This window comes from Dendrobates tinctorius, unplaced genomic scaffold, assembly GCF_039654945.1.
Source record: "Dendrobates tinctorius isolate UK_male_01 unplaced genomic scaffold, ASM3965494v1 ptg000045l, whole genome shotgun sequence".
Classification (NCBI taxonomy): Eukaryota; Metazoa; Chordata; class Amphibia; order Anura; family Dendrobatidae; genus Dendrobates; species Dendrobates tinctorius.
The window spans coordinates 10,305,141-10,321,021 of record NW_027361713.1 but is presented as its reverse complement, the minus strand read 5'-3'; positions in this window follow the sequence as shown (position 1 = coordinate 10,321,021).

Genomic DNA, 15,881 nt, shown 5'->3' with positions numbered 1-15,881 from the left:
AACTCCTATGAGGAGGCAAAGACGCAGACTCATTCCCACCAAATACATCATAAAAGGCCGCCAAATAGTCAGGAACATCATGCGATTGAGGAGAGGTGGAAAAAAACGGAGCCTCACTAAAAGGGCACACCAACAACCCCAACTCACCACAGACACAGATTTCCAATCCAAAACTGGATTATGAATTTGCAACCAGGGAAACCCCAGAACAATGGTATCATGCAGATTATGCAACACCAAAAATCTGCAATTTTCTTGATGGTCTGGGGCGACCCGCATTACCACCTGGGTCCAAAAGTGAGGTTTATTTTTCGCCAAAGGAGTAGCATCAATCCCCCTCAAAGGGATAGGCGTCCGCAGAGGTGTCATCGGAAATCCACAACGTTTAGCAAAATCCAAGTCCAGTAGGTTCAGGGCTAATCCCGAATCTACAAAAGCCTTGGCAGAAAATGTGGACAGGGAGCAGATTAGAGTAACTGCCAGAAGAAACTTAGGTTGAACACCACCCACAGAAAACGTGTGTGCAAAACTTTTCTCTTGTTTAGGACAGACAGAAATAATATGCGAGGCATCTCCACAAAAAAAACACAGCTTATTACGCCTTCTGAACTCCTGACGTTGCTCCCTGGACAAAACTCTATCACATTGCATAGGTTCAGACACTTGTTCAACAGGTGGCAACACCTCTCGTGCAGTCCTGCGTTTCTGTAAACGCCGATCAACCTGAATGGCTAATGACATAGAATCGTCAAGACCAGAGGGAACAGGAAATCCCACCATAGTATCTTCTACGGCTTCTGACAAACCCTTCCAAAAGAGAGCTGCCAAGGCATTATCATTCCAGGTAGTAAGGACCGCCCACTTTCAGAATTTTTGACAGTACAATTCTGCAGAATCTCGACCCTGGCTCAATGCCAACAGGGTCTTTTCAGCCTGATCAATAGCATTAGGTTCGTCATACAACAACCCCAAGGCTTGAAAAAATGCATCCACATTAGACAGAATAGGATCATCTGGTTTCAAAGAAAACGCCCAATCCTGGGGATCGCCACGCAGCAAAGAGATGACTATTTTAACTTGCTGCGCAGAGCTCCCTGACGAGTTAGGCTTCAAGGCAAAAAACAATTTACAATTATTTTTGAAATTCAAAAATCCAGACCAATCCCCAAAAAACACATCAGGAGTAGGGATCTTTGGTTCAGCAGCATGTGAATGAGCGAGGTAGGCGGAAATTCCCTGCACTTCCGCAGCGAGCTGCTCCACACGATCAGACAATTGCTTTATCTCCATTGAGAGAAAAAAAAAATTCCCCCTACGGCCTCAGAGATATAGAGGAAAAAATATACACACTTTTTTTTTTTTTTTTTTACAATTCCTTCCTGCTATTGAGTACCCTAGGATCTGCGGTATGGCGGGTGATTCTGTTATGAATGAGTCACCGTAGGAGGCAAAAACAGAAATACTAGCTAAGTCCAGAAGACCAGAGAAGTTGGCAGCTATCGGATTGCAGACCCCTGAACCTAACAACAACAACTAGCAGTAGCCGTGGGGGGTTCCTACGGTGCCCTAGACCCCTCGATCACAGCCGGAGAACTACATAGCCTAAAGACAGAAAGGGAAATCTAAACTGCCCCAGAGCAGACCCCAAAGCAATAGGCAGCCCCCAACATATAATGAAGGTGAAGCAAGATAAAAAAACACACAGATAGAAAAACAGGCTGAGCAAATGATGGGGCCCAAGCTAACTAAATAGGACAGAATAGAAAAGCTGCTGTCTGCAATCCGCCAAAACCCTCTCAAAACAAGAGCCAACAGACTGATAGGGAAAAAAGCCCTGAAGATGCTAGGCTTCAAAAAGACTATATCAGTACTCAGGTATTTTCTGAAGACAGAGCAAAAAGGAATTCAGCTCACCCAGCAGGGGAAGGCGGAAACCCAGAAAAACAAGGCAAAACAAAACCAAAACACAAATGCAAAAAGCAAAGCAGAAAACTTAGCTTTTGAGGAGCAGGAATCAGACTGGTCTCCTAGAATCCCTCAGAGAAATCACCTGCAAGGCAGAAGGGCGTCGGCTGCCTTATATCCAGTCAGCAATTCCAGTCTCCCAGTCATCATCATTCTGCTCAGGTGCTTTGTAATCAGCCTCACTACCTTCCTTCACCAGAAGAGGGAGTTCATCAGACCTCAATGGTGAAGGGGAAAATTAACTCACAATAGGAAACAGCTGCACTGGGCTCACCGATCCGGACAGTGCCTTACTCACTAGGCCGCCCCACGGTTCCAGAACCACAGCCAGGCAGTGGCTTCCCCAACCGTCAGCCCTCCTGGCTCATCGTTGACCTTAGCAACCGACTTTGCAGTCCTCTTCCGTTGCTCCCAGCAACAAGGCTACAACAATGCCCATAGCTTTCTCCACCAATTGTGAGCCATTCACCACAGCCACTTCACAGGCTGTTTGCCAGGAAGCTCCATCTCAGCGGGACCTTCCACACTGGACCAACCAGGTCCCTGCATTCACCACATGTGACCTAGCCTGGCCACACTATATGGTCCATAGCCACGCCCACCGGGTCGCATGACTATGACCTCATCACAGGTCCTTCAACCACTCACACTCTTTACAACAGTGTTCTTTAAACACACCCCCTGGGTGGGTTTGTAGGTAACTGGCCAGCCCATCTCCCTAATTACCTGGAGACTTCTCCCCGACACATTAAAGCAGCACCTCAGCAGTATCACTGCTGATCAACACATAAGTCTCCATCTCAAAGCCACCCACTTTGAGATACATAACGGCCATTCAGTACTCTGCCATTCATCCTTTCTCCTGGGATATCCACACAGCGCCCCCTAGCGGACACAGTGGTTACTACACCACAATATACTGTATATATATATATATATACACTCACTGGCCACTTTATTAGGTACACCTGTCCAACTGTGTGTTAAGACTTAATTTCTAATCAGCCAATCACATGGCGGCAACTCAGTGCATTTAGGCATGTAGACATGGTCAAGACAATCTCCTGCAATTCAAACCGAGCATCAGTATGGGGAAGAAAGGTGATTTGAGTGCCTTTGAACGTGGCATGATTGTTGGTGCCAGAAGGGCTGGTCTGAGTATTTCAGAAACTGCTGATCTACTGGGATTTTCACGCACAACCATCTCTAGGGTTTACAGAGAATGGTCCGAAAAAGAAAAAAAATCCAGTGAGCGGCAGTTCTGTGGCCGGAAATGCCTTGTTGATGCCAGAGGTCAGAGGAGAATGGGCATACTGGTTCGAGCTGATAGAAAGGCAACAGTGACTCAAATTGCCACCCGTTACAACCAAGGTAGGCAGAAGAGCATCTCTGAACGCACAGTGCGTCGAACTTTGAGGCAGATGGGCTACAGCAGCAGAAGACCACACTGGGTACCACTCCTCTCAGCTAAGAACAGGAAACTGAGGCTACAATTTGCACAAGCTCATCGAAATTGGACAGTAGAAGATTGGAAAAACGTTGCCTGGTCTGATGAGTCTCGATTTCTGCTGCGACATTCGGATGGTAGGGTCAGAATTTGGCGTAAACAACATGAAAGCATGGATCCATCCTGCCTTGTATCAACGGTTCAGGCTGGTGGTGGTGGTGTCATGGTGTGGGGAATTTTTTCTTGGCACTCTTTGGGCCCCTTGGTACCAATTGAGCATCGTTGCAACGCCACAGCCTACCTGAGTATTGTTGCTGACCATGTCCATCCCTTTATGACCACAATGTACCCAACATCTGATGGCTACTTTCAGCAGGATAATGCGCCATGTCATAAAGCTCGAATCATCTCAGATTGGTTTCTTGAACATGACAATGAGTTCACTGTACTCAAATGGCCTCCTCAGTCACCAGATCTCAATCCAATAGAGCATCTTTGGGATGTGGTGGAACGGGAGATTCGCATCAGGGATGTGCAGCCGACAAATCTGCGCCAACTGTGTGATGCCATCATGTCAATATGGTCCAAAATCTCTGAGGAATGCTTCCAGCACCTTGTTGAATCTCTGCCACGAAGAATTGAGGCAGTTCTGAAGGCAAAAGGGGGTCCAACCCCTTACTAGCATGGTGTACCTAATAAAGTGGCCAGTGAGTGTATATTGTGGCATAGCGCCTACTGTGTGTTTGTTGGCGAACACTCGCTTGGCAGCGGATTAATGTAGACAGGCACAGTTTTTCACACAGTCCATACGGTTTATTTAAAACGTCATAAACTACACCATAAGCCATGTTGCACATCACCGGTTTACACATGGTCCATTAATTCATCACATCACAAGCTCTTGCATCACTTTTCCAAGCCTTCCAATGATTTTCCCCACCAGATGTCTGGGTACCAGAATTATGTCTTCCACGAAGCCCAGCCAATTTTTAGCTTCCCTCGCAAACTCCAGATGTTGAACCACTTTCATATTACTCAACATGATCACCGGTTTCGTGCGGGGACATTCTAGATGCATATCCATCAGGACAGCCACCCGCTTCACTGTGTCTTCCCTGGTCGACAGTATGACCAACTGCTGAGTCTGAGGTGCCCAGCGCACTCTACACGCTTCTACCGCTTTTTTAAAGGCCTCATGCACATCCTCAATGATATAGGTTTCTTGCATGTCTTTGGGCAACTCTATCACACACTTTAAGATCGAGGGCTCACTCTCTTCATGGATGGAGGGCTCCCACTTGGCCACGGACTTTTCCATCAAGACTTCTAATACGACCGGGTGATTTCCTTGTTCCGTGCTCAGCGCACCCTCTTCCTTAGTTTTACACTCTTCAGGCCCCCTCGCTAAGATGGGCATTTGTCAATCCGTCTTGTTATCCCTCAGATACGGCCGCTGCAAGTCTTCGACCACCAACTTCCCTTCTTGCAGAAGACCTCTTAAGGCTCTGAGTACTTCCACATCTTCCCTTAAGGTCTTATTTACCCTTTGCCACGTTGACAGGTGACCTCTGAACTCCGAGACTTCCTTCACCAGCTCATCCACTCGGTGCTCAGCCATCGTTCTCGGCTTTCTCTTGTTCAACATGCTTTTTTATTGTCTTTACTTCGGCCTGTAAAGCTGTCACCTTCAAACTCTCCTTCGCCAGCTGTTAACAGACCTCCTCGCGCTCTTTGTCCAAGCTTTGGAGATGTGCTTCTACCTGGTGGAAACTGTCAGCCCGCTTTTTCCACGTACACATTTCTTTTGTCAGCTTGTCGATTTGTTCCTCTAGTTGTCGTGGGACAGCGGTCGAATTGGACGGCTTCTTTGGGAGCCCTTCTATTTTGTCTGGGAACTGTTCTCCGCCTGCTGTTTTAGCTGTTGGAACCCTACCCTCACTCTGGGTCAGTTTTATGTTTCTCACGTCCTCGACTACCTCAGTGCTAGGTTTTTTTGGTGGTAACGTGACTTCTTTCTCAAGGACACCAACCTTGTTGGCACCTATCCCCCTCTCCTCTTTATCTATCTTCTCAGAGGGTGCAGTTTGTTCAGCCCCTTTTCAGCCTTTACGCCTCTAGCGATGGCAGGAAGACTTGCCATTTAGACCCAAGTCAGTCTTACTGCACTCTTTTCCACTGTCGTCACCGTCCACTGAATGGGAGTCACCACACTCGCTTGGCAGCGGATTAACGTAGACAGGCACGTTTTTTCACACAAACAGTCCATACGGTTTATTTCAAATGTCATAAACCGCACCGTAAGCCATGTTGCACATCATCGGCTTACACATAGTCCTTTACTTCATCACATAAGCTTTACCAAGCATTCATTAGTCATGCCTGACTTTATCCAGTCACCGGGTGACCGCACAGTTCAAAAACGGACATTTGCCAGTGCATACAGTTCTTTCCCCATGCCTGGTGTTACCTCTCAGGGGCTCCTGCTCCACAGACTGACCTCCTGTCAGTCCTGGTTCCTGGGGAAGCTGCCGAACTGGGATCACCGTCCTTGCATCCAGTGCACTACCGACAGTCCAGATCCTCAGACGGAAGGTAGCTCCCCCAAACGCAGTGCCTTCACAAACTCCACAAACACACATGGCCTGTCCGGGTGCTATTCAGGACATTCATCCAACACCCAGGCCACCAGGTCCAAAGTCTCACCATGTGCTCCAGGTATCCGATCCTACTCCCAGGATCTTCCCACACAGACCTTCCAGGACCTTGCACCCTGAACAATTCAGGTATACACACTCTCTGACCATGTGACCAGACCTCAGTCACATTATATAGTTGTAACAACCCCCCATGGATGGGCGGTGCATGTATGGTTAGTCAATTCCCGCCCAGCTCTCTGACTATCCCTATAAGCCCCCCTTATAAGTAAACACAACAAACACTTGTGGAACTATAAGTCCCAGCATAACTATATCATTTGGGCTTACAGCGCAGAGAACCTCTGTGACACATACCGGCCATTTACAATAATGCCAGTCCCTAATTCACCATCATAATTATGCCCCCACGTGCATCCTGAAGCACACACACAGCGCCCCCTAGCTGTAACATAGGTTACTGTATCACTATCTAATATATAAAGCTCAAAGTGCGTATGTATGTATGTATGTATGTACAGTATATGTGTATGTGTGCGTGTATGTCCGGGATAGGCATCCGCACCGTCGCAGCTACAGCCACAAAATTTGGCACAGTCACACGTCTGGACCCCGAGAGCGTCCTAAGCTATGTTGTGAGGCGAAATTTTAACCTCGCGCATTCCAATTCGCCAAACAATTTTGCCCCTATCTACATACTGGGGAAAAAGTGTTTGCGCGTCAAGCCCCGCCCCTCATTATGATGTCATAATGCCCCATCTACATAATGGGGAAACAGTGTGTGTGTATCAAGCCCCGCCCCTCATTATGTCACAATGGTTGCCATGGCGACGCTGATTAATCATAGGTTGCAAGCCCCGCCGCTAATTATGATGTCATAATGGTTGACTATGGAATGGAGGATGTGTGATGGGTATATGGGCACTGGACTGTGGGATGGAGGATATGTATGATGGGTATATGGGCACGGGCCTATGGGATGGTGGATATGTATGACGGGTATATGGGCACGGGACTATGGGATGGAGGATGTGTGATGGGTATATGGGCACTGGACTATGGGATGGAGGATGTGTGATGGGTATATGGGCACTGGACTATGGGATGGCGGATATTAATATGGGCACGGGACTATGGGATGGAGGATGTGTGATGGGTATATGGGCACTGGACTATGGGATGGAGGATATGTTTGACAGGTATATGGGCACGGGACTATGGGATGGCGGATAAGTATATGGACACGGGACTATGGGATGGAGGATGTGTGATGGGTATATGGGCACTGGACTATACGGTTCATCCGTTTTTCGATCCGTTTTTCAACGGATTACGCCGGATCCGGTTTTTAAAAACACCCCTTGTGGCCTTCCGAACGGGATTGGCTACTGGAAAACTATATATAGCGTGTTCCTACAGTCCTTCTTTGACAGGTTGTAGAGGAGAAAGTGCAGGTTGGAGAGAAGAGCAAGTTACTGGCGAAGATGGATGTTGTCATTGGAAATATTTTGAAGAATTTGGCGGATTTTACAGCGGAGGCGAATCGTTTGAGGGTGATTGTTCTGGAGAAGGAGAGAGCGAGACAGCAGCGCATCAGGCATCGTAGACGACGTTTGTGGATCCACCCCATCACAGCCAAGAGAATGACGCGTGGGGTCTATTCTACACTCTGCATGGACCTTCGACGAAACCCGGATAAATTTTTTGGATATGTTCGGATGAAAATGGAGAATTTTGATTACTTGGTGGAGCGCATTGCACACCTCATAAGAAAAGCAGACACCTATTGCCGCTTCTCTGTTTCACCCGCAGAGCGTCTGATGGTGACTTTAAGGTAAGCCACATTTATTGGATATGCTCGCATCAGAGCACACTTTCACTGCAATCTTGTTGGTGGTAGTTTGTATCTCCAAGTGTTATAGCTGAGTTTTGGTATATAATGCTGTGATTTAAAACTAATTGATTGTTTTTTAATTCCCCACAGATTTCTTGCAACTGGAGAATCCCTTTCGTCACTGCATTTCCAGTACAGACTCGGGATTTCCACCATATCTGGAATAGTGAAGTACACATGCCGTGCACTGTGGGACTCCTTAGCTGAAGAGTTTTTACCAGAGCCCACAACAGAGAGGTGGATTGAAATTTCAGAAAAGTTTCAACAGATATGTCAGTTTCCCAACTGCTTGGGCACTGTGGACGGGAAACATATCGGCATTGTAAAGCCAGCCGGATCGGGATCGGAATATTTCAATTACAAGAAATATTTTTCAATTGTCCTCATGGCCATCGCTGACGCGGAATACAAATTTATTGCTGTTGATATTGGGGCCTATGGCCGCTCCAATGACTCTCAAGTTTTCAAACTGTCTGCCATGGGGCGTAAACTGTATGGAAACACCTTCCAGTTCCCACCCCCTAGACCGCTGCCGCAAACATCTGGTCCACCTATGCCATTTGTCTGTGTAGGGGATGAAGCCTTCCAGCTGTCAGAACACCTTTTGAAACCGTACGGTAGCAGAGGATTGTCAAGAACAAAACGCATTTTTAATTACCGCCTCACAAGAGCAAGAAGAATGGTTGAATGTACCTTTGGTATTCTGACAGCCAAATGGCGGGTCCTATTGACTGCGATCAACCTCAAGACAGAAACTGTGGACGAGGTGATCAAAGCGTGCGTGGTACTCCACAATTTTGTTATCTGCAAGGAACCCATTTCCATTGAGGACACCTCTGAAGAAACCACCTTGCAAGATTACCATGACATTACCACTAGAAGTTCTGTGACGGTTTCAGTAATGAGGGACAATTTTGCACTATACTTTATGTCACCTCAAGGCAGAGTACACTGGCAGGATGACAGAGTGTGAAAGATTTGTGCCCTTAACCAAAATTGTGTACCTTCTGTACCAACAGTATATACCTTTGCCAACCAAAGTTGGCTATCTTGTCATGGTCTTACTATTTTTAGCTTTAGGCCACAGGTGTGTATCTGGTTGTGTTTTATGCAAAGTATTTCACCTTTTAACAAAAGTTGTGTACATTGTTAGGAAATCACCAACAATAAACACAACTTTTTAGGTGAAATACTTTGCTTCAAACACAACCAGGAACACAACTGTGGCAAAAAGCTAAAATTTACCCACAGTTATATACCTAGTTTTGAATACCATTTTACCTTTTAAATACCCTGTATTTAACCTTTTTGGCCGCAGAAAGAAATGACAGACAACCAGTGTAAAATAATTTAACTTTTATTGAAAAATGTTTTTTTTAGTAAACTGTTTTTAAATTTTAATAAACTTTTTTAATAAAGCTTTGAAACCATAAAACTGGTCATTTTTATTAAAATACACACATATTATAAATCTGTGTAGTGTGGGGTGGAAATACTGCTGGAGGGGCTGCGGGACACTTCGACACTGGGAGTGTGGAGAGAGGACTGGGATCGTGGTGGGGAAGGAACAGTTAGAGGTGAAGGTGTGGAAGAAGCTACAGAATGGGTGGACATGTGGGAGGCAGAAGAGGTGGTGGGCGGTGGAGTGGAGGGTTGGGCAGGGACTGTAGGAGCAGATGATGTTGATGGCAAGTTGTATGGGGAAGGAGTTTGGTATGGGGCAGGTTGCTGGAAGTGGGGAGATGTCTGGTACTGGGGAGGTTGCTGGTACTGGGGAGGTTGCTGGTACTGGGGAGGTTGCTGGTACTGGGGAGGTTGCTGGTACTGGGGAGGTGGATGGTATGTAATAGGAGGGGGAGGATGGAAAGTGGCTGGAGGGGGTGCAGGTGGAGGAACTACTGGGGTGGGAAGAGGAGGTTGGGAGGTAACGTGCTGGAGAGCACCGTGGCATTAATGCATTACATGCATCTGCTGGGTAGGAGATAGCGTTTCCATGCGCTCCACAACAGACCTGAAAAAGGTGTGGTTTGGCGAAGATCTTGCTTCTGAATGCATGGTTTGCAGAAGTGTCTTCACCTCCAGTATGATGGAGTTGATCTGCTGAAAGCCTGCGGAGATTTGCTCTGACAAGACTTTTAGACAGTTCTGGAAAGATGCATTCAGATGCAAGAACTCTGGCGCATAAGTCTTTTCCTGACCCCTCTGCCGCTGCCGCCCAGTACCCGCAGGTGTACTAGAGGTGGCAGGGGCAGAAGGGTGGGGTAAAGGGAAAGCGATCTCCTCACCAGCAGCTTCATGTAATGTAGGCGGCCACGATGCTCCTGTGCTGGTGGATGGGACTGAGGGGTCGAATGTGTGGGAAGGCTGTGAAGGTGCAGATGTACCGGGGCGGTCGAAGTGTCCCTCGGTGCCGGTCTCCTCAGGGATCGCCTCAGAAGGGTCCAACCGTGCAGGCTCCCGAGTGCTGCTCACCGTGCTGTGGAATAAAGAGAAAAAAAAACAATTAAAAAAGTGACATGGCATGGCCCTGGCTGAAAAAAAAATTGTTACATCTAAACATTGTTTTTTCACATGTGGTGTGTAATATTTACCTTCTGATGACCATTGTATCCCGAAGTACTTGTACTTGCTCCTGCGTCCTCCAGATCCACTCGGGGCCCGCATCTCTTTATTGAACTCCTTCTTGAAACGATCCCTCACAGACCGCCACCGCTTCACAATTCTCTCCCCTGAAACGAGAAAGGAGTGGTTAGTATACAACATCAGTGTTTCCCGAACTCCAGTCCTCATGGTCCCCAGGGGTCATGTTTTCAGGATTTCCATAGTAAATAGAAATCCTGAACACATGATCCGTGGGGACCACGAGGACTGTTGTTCGGGAAACACTGGTTTACATCAAGCAACCGGTACTGTATATACTTACGCTCTTTAATCTGGGCCCGAGCATCGAGGTCCTCCCAGCGGTCCACAAGGAGCGAACAGATTTCCTCCCAGAGTCGTCGGGTAACGATCAGGTCAGCGTGGCGGTGGTCAGCCATATTCCAGAGCGGCTCCCTTTCTCTGACGAGATCGATGAAGTGGTCCACATCGATTCCTCCATCCTCACCGTCAGAGTCGGGAGCACGCTGTGAAGGCTGTTAAAGAAAAAGACAAAAATAACATAATTAGCCTCCACAAAAGAAATGAAATAAAAAGTGCAAAAAAACAAAGCAAAAATATTTATACTTACACGCTGGTGACCGCCGCGTTGCTGTCGCCGACGACCCTGGGAGGCACTGCGAGGACATCTTGGCCGAGCACCAGATTGGGAAGACTAGAGAAGAAAGCAAAAAATGTTATGTCTTTGGATGTAGGCATTTGTTTGCTGTGTGTGGTCTGCAGAACATTGTTTTCTATGTGTTGTGTGTAGTGTGATGTTGTGTTTCTGCGTTTGATGCCAAAAACTTACCAATTGTGAGCCCACTCCAGGTGTCTGTCCACCCCTTCCTTCTTCTTCTGGGAGCTCCTCTTCATCTTGTGATTCCTGTTTTGAAATAAAAGGCAATGAATAGACATATATTACAGAGATGATGGATTTTGGAAATAAAAACTTACTGTCAAACGCTGACGATGAGAGTGAGGGCTCCCAGAAGAAGATGTGCTGTCTTCCTGCTGGCCAGACTCCAAGCCTGTGGGTGGTGTTACAGCTGCTGCCAGTGCTGCCAGTGCTGCTGCTGCTGCTGCATCTCTTGGGCGGCTGTTGAATAAAGAGAAACAAAGGGCCAATGAATATCTTGATATTCCATGGCCCTAGTTTGGAGGAATGGGGGATTTGATAATTACCGTCTCTCATCTGCTGCTGGACTCCCCTCCTCAGCATGTTCCATTTGCTGCTCCATTTGGCGTGGTGGTGGTGCTGATGGTGCTGCAGTGGTCTCCTGCCTTCTCCTGCGCCTGGTTGCTGTCTTGGATGGCATGTTGGGTGTGGCTGAGGGTCCCACTGTCTTGCTTTTATATATGTGTCTTGTGGGCAGAGCTACTGAGCATGCTCAGACCAAAAAAACCGGATCCGGCGCATTGTGGCGCTCATAGGCTTTCATTGTGTGAAAAAGCCGGACGCGCCGGATCCGGCGTGTCCGGCTTTTTCGCCGGAGACAAAAAACGTTACAGTAGCCGTTTTTTCCAGACGCCGGATTGAGACACATTGCCGGATCCGGCGAAAACCGGATGAAGCGCATGGCGATCCGGCGCAAATGCAAGTCAATGGGGGGGAAACCGGATCCGGCATTGCATTTCGCCGGATCCGGTTTTTGTCAAAAGCGCCGGATCGCGCCTGACGGCGAAAACCTGATGTGTGAAAGAGGCCTAAGATGCGCCAATTCTGACACTAAGCCCCAGAATTTAAATTGCATGTCTATTTAAATCTTTTAAAACGCCTGAATTCCTACATTTGTTGTATTTTCATGATGAAGAAGTCTGAGAACTTTGAAACGCGTTGAATATAGCCACATTTTATATGATTTATGTCCAGACCTTCAGTTAATTAGCAGCGCAGAATAAATCCACATTTACCCAAAGGTTTTTTTTTTCCTTCGGTTGGTTATCAGTGGACCTGTGGATCTGCTGCAGCGAATATTCCTATAAGCCATATTTTGTTTCCATCTGGTGAGTACAATTTAATTGTGTTTAACCATCTGAATCCCAGATAAGACCCTATTTGCACTATTTCTCCAACAGTCTCTATTGGATCTATCTCTCTATGCAATATGAGCAATATAAATACACACACATATATATATATATACTAGCTGAAGAGCCCGGCGCTACCTGGGCATAGTAACTAACTGTGGCTAGTTATAGCAAATTATAATTATCCTCCATCCCATAGTCCCGTGCCCATATACCCATCATACATCCTCCATCCCATAGTCCCATGCTCATATACCCATCACACATCCTCCATCCCATAGTCCCATGCCCATATACCCATTATACATATCCTCCATCCCATAGTCGAGTGCCCATAAACCCATCACACATCCTCCATCCCATAGTCCCATGCTCATATACCCATCACACATCCTCCATCCCATAGTCCCATGCCCATATACCCATCATATATATTCGCCATTCCATAGTCGAGTGCCCATATACCCATCACACATCCTTCATCTCATAGTCCCATGCCCATATACCCATCATACATATCCTCCATCCCATAGTCCCGTGCCCATATACCCATCATACATATCCGCCATCCCATAGTCCCGTGCCCATATACCCGTCATACATATCCTCCATCCCACAGTCCAGTGCCCATATACCCATCATATATATCCTCCATCCCATAGTCAAGTGCCCATATACCCATCACACATCCTCCATCCCATAGTCCCATGCCCATAAACCCATCATACATATTCTCCATCCCATAGTCCCATGCCCATATGCCCATCATACATATTCTCCATCCCATAGTCCCATGCCCATATACCCATCATACATCATACATATTCGCCATCCCATAGTCGAGTGCCCATATACCCATCACACATCCTTCATCCCATAGTCCCGTGCACATATACCCATCATACATATCCGCCATCCCATAGTCCCGTGCCCATATACTCGTTATACATATCCTCCATCCCATAGTCCAGTGCCCATATACCCATCACACATCCTCCATCCCATAGTCCCGTGCCCATATACCCGTCATACATGTCCTCCATCCCATAGTCAACCATTGTAACATCAAAATGAGCGGCGGGGCTTGCAAGCTATGATGACATCAGCATCGCCATGGCAACCATTATGACATCATAATGAGGGGCGGGGCTTGATACACACACACTGTTTCCCCATTATGTAGATAGGGGCAAAATTGTTTGGTGAATTGGAACGCGCGGGGTTAAAATTTCGCCTCACAACATAGCCTAGGACACTCTCGGGGTCCAGACGTGTGACTGTGTCAAATTTTGTGGCTGTAGCTGCGACGGTGCAGATGCCAATCCCGGACATACACACACACACACACATACATACATACATACATACATACACACATTGAGCTTTATATATTAGATATATACATATATGTGTGTGTGTCACCGACATCTATGCATCCTGCTCAAAAAAATAAAGCTTGTAGCAAATGGAATAGTGCTCCCTTTTATTTTCTTGAGCAGTATATATGTATTCTATGTGTATATATCTATTCTATTCTAACCTGTCAGTGTGATTTTACTGTACACGCACAGGAATTACCTGCTTTTCTATTATTTATCTATCTATCAATTATACAGGAAAACAAAAATCAACCCCTCCATGGTTTATCCAATTGAAAATTAAATTAGATTTATTCAGACCCACATGTCTGGGCGACGTTTAGACTCAGTGTGAGCCTTCCATCGCCACTGCAACACTCCCGGTGTGCGACGCCACGGCAAAAGCACAGTGCATGCAAGGGGTGCTTCTGCACAGAGAGCGGCGCCGCACCCGTGTGCCGGAGCAGTCCGGCACGCACCGCGCATGGCAGAGGCAATGGAAACCACTCCCCCGTAACCACGGCAGCATGTCCAGTCAGCAGCGGCACTGTAAGAAGGTGGCAGGAATCATTGTCTGCCCCCTCTCTCCTATGTGCACTTCACTGTATTAATGTTATGTACCTGTATGTTACTGTATTCTATATATTAGTGTGCTGTGTTTGCAATGTCATGTGTAATGTTCTTGTATTCCCCCATTGTATGTACTGTTGAATAGTTAGGGATATCAGGGGATAACTTTGTGGGCAGAGCTAGACCAGAGTCTGGCATGTTTGCCCAAGTCTCATGCTCAGCTGTGGCTGGGAGCATTGCCAGACCCCAGGAGGGGAATTGGTGCTGCCCCGGACCTTTGGGCAGTACAACGGGCACTAGGACTATGTAGAGGTTATCCAGGGCAGTAGTCCTCTCCATCTCGCTGGTGTCCATTAGCCACACGTTTCGGATGAATAAACCTACACATCCCTTTATCTTTCCCTTCTCTCTTCCCAGAGTCACTTAGCAATTGCATAGGATGGCACATCCCAGTCGGCCTCTCAGCATCCTCCTCGCTCAGCGTCACCTCAGTAAAGCACTCCCCTGCCCGTTTCGCCCCAGCCAGGAGAGATTCAGCCCAGAAGGTAATCCGCCACATTGGGAGTGACCCGCACGGACACTTTAGCTGTGACCTCTGCATTTCTCCACTTCTATCCTTTATGTTGCTGCTCTGTCTGTAAAAGCTGCTGTTATTTGATCTTTCCCCTTAAGCCCTGGATAGCTGGGCAAGTCCTTCAATGTTACAGGTTATCAACACTGCTCAGACCATAAGGCCACCCGAGCTGTGCGAGTGTCCTCGTCCTACTCCTAACTAACTCTGTCCAGGAAGCTCCCTTCCTCTATCTAAAGTGACCCCTCCTACCATTAACAATTTACTATCCTAAGTCTCTATCTTGTCTCTGTTTCCGGTCCCTGCTGTAGCTGTGGTCCCGGCTCCGGCAAAATGGTTCCACCTCCCATGCCTCTGGGGTGGCATGTTCCTCCGGCAGGTGCTTCGCCGGGGTGGTCACTGGTTTTGGCTCCAGGAGATGGCGTTCCTGCTCGTGGTGACATGATGACTCAAGCTCCGTCAGCCGCCTGTGACTTCCTTCCGCAGGTGGCAGGTACCATTCGCTGATCTTGTCCTCGCGTCATCCGGGTCGTATTCTTTCCACCTCCTGCCTCCATTTCCACTCTATGCGGCCTATATTGCCGCAGTGCCTGGTGCAGGAGTGTTGCATTGCTGCTGGCACTGTGTCACGTAATTACGTCGAGCAGCTGCACCCGAGCTTTATTTCTGGGCTCCACCCGTTCAAGGGCAGGGTCACTTCTGACCGCTCCACCCACCTCCCTGCAACCTGTCATAGGGGGCAGGTTCCTCTTCT